Consider the following 6714-nt stretch of genomic DNA (forward strand, 5'->3'; position numbering starts at 1 on the left):
CATTGGAAGGACTGATGCTGAAGCTGAAGCTCCAATACTTTGGCCACCTGATGTGAAGAACTGACTCATTTGAAAAGACTCTGATGCTGGGAAAGATTGAAGGCAGGAGGAGAAGGGGATGACAGAGGATGAGATGGTTGGATGGCATCACTGACTCAATGGACATGAGTTTGAGTAAACTCTGGGAGTTGGTGATGGACATGGAGGCCTGGTGTGCTGCGGTTCATGGGGTCACAAAGAGTTGGACATGATTGAGTGATTGAACTGAACTGAGAAGCTAAGATTACCAGGTTTCACTGCAGAGAGTATCAAAAGGTCTACCTCACCCCTCTTACTGTAGATGCAGTTCTAATTATAACACGATGCCCTACTTGTTAAGAGAAACAGGAATTCTTATTTAAGACATGAGGAGGTATTCCTAAAACCTCTTATTTCAAAAGTAGTCAGATACTTTTGATACAAATGGTGTCCTCATGACTAGCAGATATCATGTTATTAATTACTATATTTTCTTTTTAAAGAAATAGATATGTAATGTCTTAATTTTTACATAAGAATGCATTCTTGGGTGACAGATATTTGGGCTCACTTCATGGATGTGGATTGTACCAAACTCCTAGTCAATAAATTTCATTTCATTCTCAATAGTACTTGGCATTCATTCCAAAAATCTCCCACTTGATGCTTCTAAACGATTTTACAAGGCACTTAGTTTTCACCAAAATCATCTTCCCAAATTGTAATTGGTACTTTAAATTCTATGGCTTTCATAGAGTTTAAAAATAGGAGGTTAAGTGTGTTTCAGTCCCTGGGTAGAAGATTATTGTTAGTCTGCCTAAATATAAATGGTACCCATTGCTTCTCTCTCGACGACTCGGAAGTTGCTGATGTCCTAGGACGCCCGTTGGTTGCAAGATCCACATCCTTCTGTTAGCTTGTGAAGGTGACTTCGGAAGGATCCCAAGATGGTTACGGTAAAATATATAGAACTAAACAAAAATGCATTTGAACTGTGATGCACGTTGCACTTCAGCTAACAGCAAATGTGAAGGAGTGTCACTGAAATCTTTAAACGGATGCTCTGCTCACCAGTCTCACACATCACACCCCACGTAACTGGCAAGCGCTGTCATCACGTCCTTCCGTCATGTCTCTTGACGAGCTGCGTGTACTTTGGGTAGAAAACTGGTGACGGTAGTTCTCTTTCCTGATGCACGTGTATGTGTTATTTGGGGTAATAATTTAGACACTGTTAAAAGACTGAGCCCTTTTAAGTCCTCTCCCAGATTTTTAGTCAGAGGAAAGTACAGCTATTAGAAGACTTGGCACCTGGCCTTGCTCTAATCATCCGGAGCAAAATGTGTCCTATGTTACAGCAGAGGGGAACACGGCATCTGCAGGTAACACCTGTCAACAACACTGACCTGATTTCCAGGTTGCAGCGTATCCAGATAGCCTGCCCGTGTCACCGCCCTGTGCTAACTTTAGAACTCGGTCTGGAGCCAATACAGTCCTTCACACATATGCTATTTTGTTGTATCACAAACGGAGTAACTACACTGCATCCTAGCTAGCTAATTTGTCTAATAACAAGGCTATTTTGAACACACTAAATGAGCTCTACAGACTAGAGCATTTACTTTCTTTTCCATAAGAAACAGAGATATCATGGTCCAAAGGAACAGGCCACGGAATTCCCTGAACTCTCTTAGAATTTCCCATATATTGCTCTCTCTCATGATAATCATTTTTAAAAGGATCAGAAAGAGAAAATCAAGAGGATATACCTTAAAATACCTCTCAAGGTTCTGAAAATGTTGTTTTCCAGTCTTTGCTAATTTGAGGAAAATTTCAAGTTAAAGTCCTAATTTCTTGGGGTACTGGAAGATGAATCTATTTAATACTGTGAAGAAAACAGGAAGGGAGGGAGGGAGGGGAGAAAAGAAGATAAACATTCTAAGACCTAAAGAGAGGTTATTCAGCTCTAGGCTATCAAATTATTTCAGTTTGTATTTTGTTACCAAATATCTGCTTCTCAACCACAGCCCCGCCCATTATCCTCAAATACAAACAAAAAGTGTGTATGTGTATACATTGTCCCTCTTTCAGTTCTGTGATTACAAGTTTAATGTATTTGGACTACAGAAGAATTTTTAGATAAAAGTCACATAGACCTTAAAATTATAAACATTAAAATGACTTTGTAATACTTCAGAAATGCTAAAATGGGGGAAAAATATATATATATAGATTTCCATCAATTGAGCACAACAGATAATTGGCATATTAAGAAAATGAAAATACAGGTCACCCCAAAGAATCTTTCAAGTTTCTGTCTTACTTCCTGAAAGTCAGCTTTGCCATGGAAACTGAATAGCGAAATAAGACCAGCTTTGTGGCATACACATTACAGTTGCCTTGAGATTGCAGTAATTTTCCAACCGTCCTTCAAACCATCGTTTCTGCAGCAAATGCATGGGGCTTTAGCTCCTTGCTAAGGTAATACCCCCTTCCTGCTGACAGCTCTTTATTTGGGATTATGTAGCGCCGTGGGTACATAACGTAAATACACGTGCTTATTCATAGAGGAAAACAGTTCTGTAAGCTACTGATGTTATATTCTTTGCTGTGATAAGAGCACTTACGATGCCAGAGGAAAAAGTATGTGTGGAAATGACCTGGAAAGCTCTCCTTTGTCTGTTGTGGTTGCAGGCAGGCGTGGGCTTGGGCTGTTGGCTGCTCACTCTCCCTGCAGCTGAGCAGGCAGCATGGTGTGCCTGAAGTGGGGGGAAGAGAAATCCAGTGGCCTGAGCTCTCGCTCCAGGCCTCTCCCTGATGTCCTGGAACTTTGGGGTGGGCATGTGGGGGTTAAGGGAGCAGATACTCATTTCCCCCCTCAGTATTCTCACCTGAGCAGCCTCAGGTTGATTAGGTTGACCTGTCACTAGGGGATTTGTTGATATTCAGTCTCTCAGTCATGTCCAGCTCTTTGTGACCCCAGCCTGCCATGGACTGTAGCACTCCAGTTTTCCTACCCTTCACTATCTCCTGGAGTGGGCTAAACTCATGCCCATTGAGTTGGTGATGCCATCCCACCATCTCATCCTCTGTCACCCCCTTCTCCTCTAGGGGATGCTATGGTGCTACTGGCATTTATTGGAGCCCTATCAGATACCAGGCATTCTCTCTGTGTAAGACAGTCTTGCGTATACAAACAGTCTACTAAAACTAATGCTGTTTCTAGACCTAAGAATACTCTATGACTCTAACTGGTATTTTATAGTCATAACTATGACCATACTCCTTTATATTCCAGATCCTAAATTTGAGTAGAATCTCTATCAAAAACAAGAGGGAAAAAAATAACCCTAAAATTTCAGCTGTCTTGTTAAAATTTGCTTTTCAGACTTCCATCATTTCTAACAAAAGCATTTCTTTAACAATGGAATAAAATTTTCCCCAATATTATTCACCTTTTGTAATCAAGTCTGTGTCCCAAGATTACAAACCAAGTCTTGAGTTTTTTAGTTGCAAAGTATTCAATCTATAAAGAAAGCTGAGTGTCAAAGAATTGATGCTTTTGAACTGTGGTATTGGAGAAGACTCTTGAGAGTCCCTTGGACTGCAAGGAGATCCAACCAGTCCATCCTAAAGGAGATCAGTCCTGGGTGTTCACTGGAAGGACTGATGCTGAAGCTGAAACTCCAGTACTTTGGCTACCTGATGCAAAGAGCTGACTCATTTGAAAAGACCCTAATGCTGGGAAAGATTGAGGGCAGGAGGAGAAGGGGATGACAGAGGATGAGATGGTTGGATGGCATCACTGACTCAATGGACATGGGTTTGGATGAACCCTGGAGTTGGTGATGGACAGGGAGGCATGGCGTGCTGCAGTTCATAGTGTCGCAGAGAGTCGGACACAACTTAGTGACTGAACTGAACTCAATCTAGTTATGTGCTAATTACATGTAAATATTTAGAGGTTAATATATCACCCTGTGGGTCTTGATTTCCAATTAGGGTAGCATGAGAACAGTTTCAAGGAGAAGTATAACGCATTAGGACATCTTGGGGAAAGATAGAAAATGGTGAACTCTGTAGCCTTGCTCTCTCTTAACTGGCTTAAAGTTGAGCCAAAAATGAGATAAAGATATTTTCTCCAGATTTCTTTCTAAAAAGCCTCAAATGCAAATCCTGAAACAAATGGAATTGAGAGAGTTAAAAAGAAGCAATTAAAACAAAAAAATTCAAAGTTTAATCTTTATTTTCAATACATAAGATTTCGTAAATCATTCACTAGTGGAAAAAAAAATTGTAAAACTTGGCATCTTTGCTTCCTGTTCAAAAATAATTCTACTGCAACATTTTGAATTCAATTCAGCATGAGTCTAAAAGGAGCCAGAGTGTTGCAACATTTGAAAGATGGGAAAAGGGATGCATTTAGTATTGAAAAGAGAAACAGCAGTAAATTCATGGTAAATATGCAATAGATATCAAAAGGGAGTAATTAGAGGAAAATTGCCCACGCTTAAGAATATCGAAGGGTTTCATGGGTGAAATTATAATGCTTAAGTGATATCCTAGTACATGGAAAAAAAAGTCTTCGCAACCTTATCTGGTCCTCAGAGGCTGCCCTAAAGTAGAATGATTGATCTCCTGTCTAATTTTATCTCAGTTAATGGGATTGCCTAGGCTCGCCTTGTTTTAATTCTTGTTTGAAGATTCCAGAGTCTTAATAACTTATGGCAGTGAATTCTACAGTTTAATTATAAGACATCTCATTAGCCACATTTATCCCTATCAGATATGTTTCTTTTAAGCCTACATTTTCTAATCTTTTCAAAGGGCACTGCCACGAAGGCCTTCTGGAAAAATAAATTAGAGAACTTTTATAGGACGAGTGCAGGGTTGCTGCAAGAAAGTCAGGGTGCCTTGCTGCAGAAGGCCACAGAAAAGTGGTGAGCACAGCTGTTTCCCTCTGCATTCAGGAAACACCTCAGGCTAAGTGCTTTTTGAATAGGCCACCTACATTATTATCTGGCTTCCTAGGGCCACGCCACCCTGGGCTTTCTGTCATGTTTGTGGTGTTTCTGGGAGCTCATACTTTCTTACTTTAGATAAACATGATGTACACGCTTCCTATTTCATCATTGAATGTACCAGTTTATATCTACAGATTCCACCTACAGAGTATTTCCCCCAAAGCAGCATCAGAGGGTTTTCTTTGTTCCAAGGAACTGAATTAACTACTGAAAACAGTACTCCTTGAAGATGAAAAGTATGAATGCATTAGTCGCCCAGTTGTGTCTGACTCTGTGACCCCATGGACTGTAGCCCACCAGGCTCCTCTGTCCATGGGATTTCCCAGGTAAGAATCCTGGAGAGGGTAGCCATTCCCTTTTCCAGGATTAATTCCTGACCCAGGGATTGAACCATGGTCTCCTGCATTGCAGGCAGATTCTTTACCTTCAGAGCCACCAGGGAAGCTCCTCCTGTGTCTCTTTTTCCCCCAAACACCCTTGGAGTAAAGCGTGTTTCTCCTTCTTACTCCTCTCCTCATGCTCAAAATTTTTGCACAGTAAGAACTGGTTTGAATGACTGAAGTATTTGATCTACTTTAAAGATGGAAGTGATAGAAGAGGAAAAACCCTAAGTCTTATAACCACTCACCATCCTCCACACCTTTGGGAAGTTTGCTTAATATTGCTAAGCTTCAGTGATCTCATGTGTAAAATGGGAATAACAGCCACAAACTACAATGTTTGGTGAGGATTTGAGATGATCTATTTGGAAATGGATGAAAAGCTATGACAATACTAGATGGAGTATTAAAAAGCAGAGACATCACTTTGCCAACAAGGTCTGCATAGTCATAGCTATGGTTTTTCCAGTAAACATGTATGGATGTGAGAGATGGACCATCAAGAAGGTTGAGTGCCAAAGAATTGCTGCTTTGGAACTGTGGTGCTGGAGAAGACTCCTGAGAGTCCCTTGGACTGCAAGGAGATCAAACCAGCCAATTCTAAAGGAAATCAACCTTGAATATTCATTGGAAAGATGGATGCTGAAGCAGAAGCTCCAATACTTTGGCTACCTGATTTGAAGCGCCAACTCATTGGAAAAGACCCTGATGCTGGGAAAGATTAAGAGCACGAGAAGAAGGGGGAAACAGAGGATGAAATGGTTGGATGGCATAACCAACTCAATGGAGATGAATTTGAGCAAACTGTGGGAGAATCCCATGAACAGAGGAGCCTGGTAGTCTACAGTCCATGGATCGCAAAGAGTCGGACATGACTGAGCAACTAAACAACACCTGACCAGATATATGGGTACTGTGGTCTCGCCAAGTTGACAAATAAAATTAACCATCATAATACCTACTGAAGAATATTTATCCAACAATATACTTCCTATGACCTGCATTAATTTTTCCATTAAAAAAATCTTTTGACCCACATGCTCCCCTCTGTTTACTGTCTGGTTTCTCAATTCTCATTTATAACTAAATCCCTCGATGATTTTAATTCCTCCACTCCTGTTCTTTCTCCCATGTAAGTTGGGTTTTTGTCCCCAGCGTAATACCAGCACCTCTCACTGGTAAACTCCAGGCCTCATTTCACTGTGCCAGTGTCTGAACAGTTGAAGACTCCTCTTTGAACCCCTGTTCTGATGTTATGCATAGAAATCAGGACACATTCACTTAGTTTCCAT

Source organism: Bison bison, unplaced genomic scaffold (genome assembly GCF_000754665.1).
Source record: "Bison bison bison isolate TAMUID 2011002044 unplaced genomic scaffold, Bison_UMD1.0 scf7180017864494, whole genome shotgun sequence".
Taxonomy (NCBI): domain Eukaryota; kingdom Metazoa; phylum Chordata; class Mammalia; order Artiodactyla; family Bovidae; genus Bison; species Bison bison.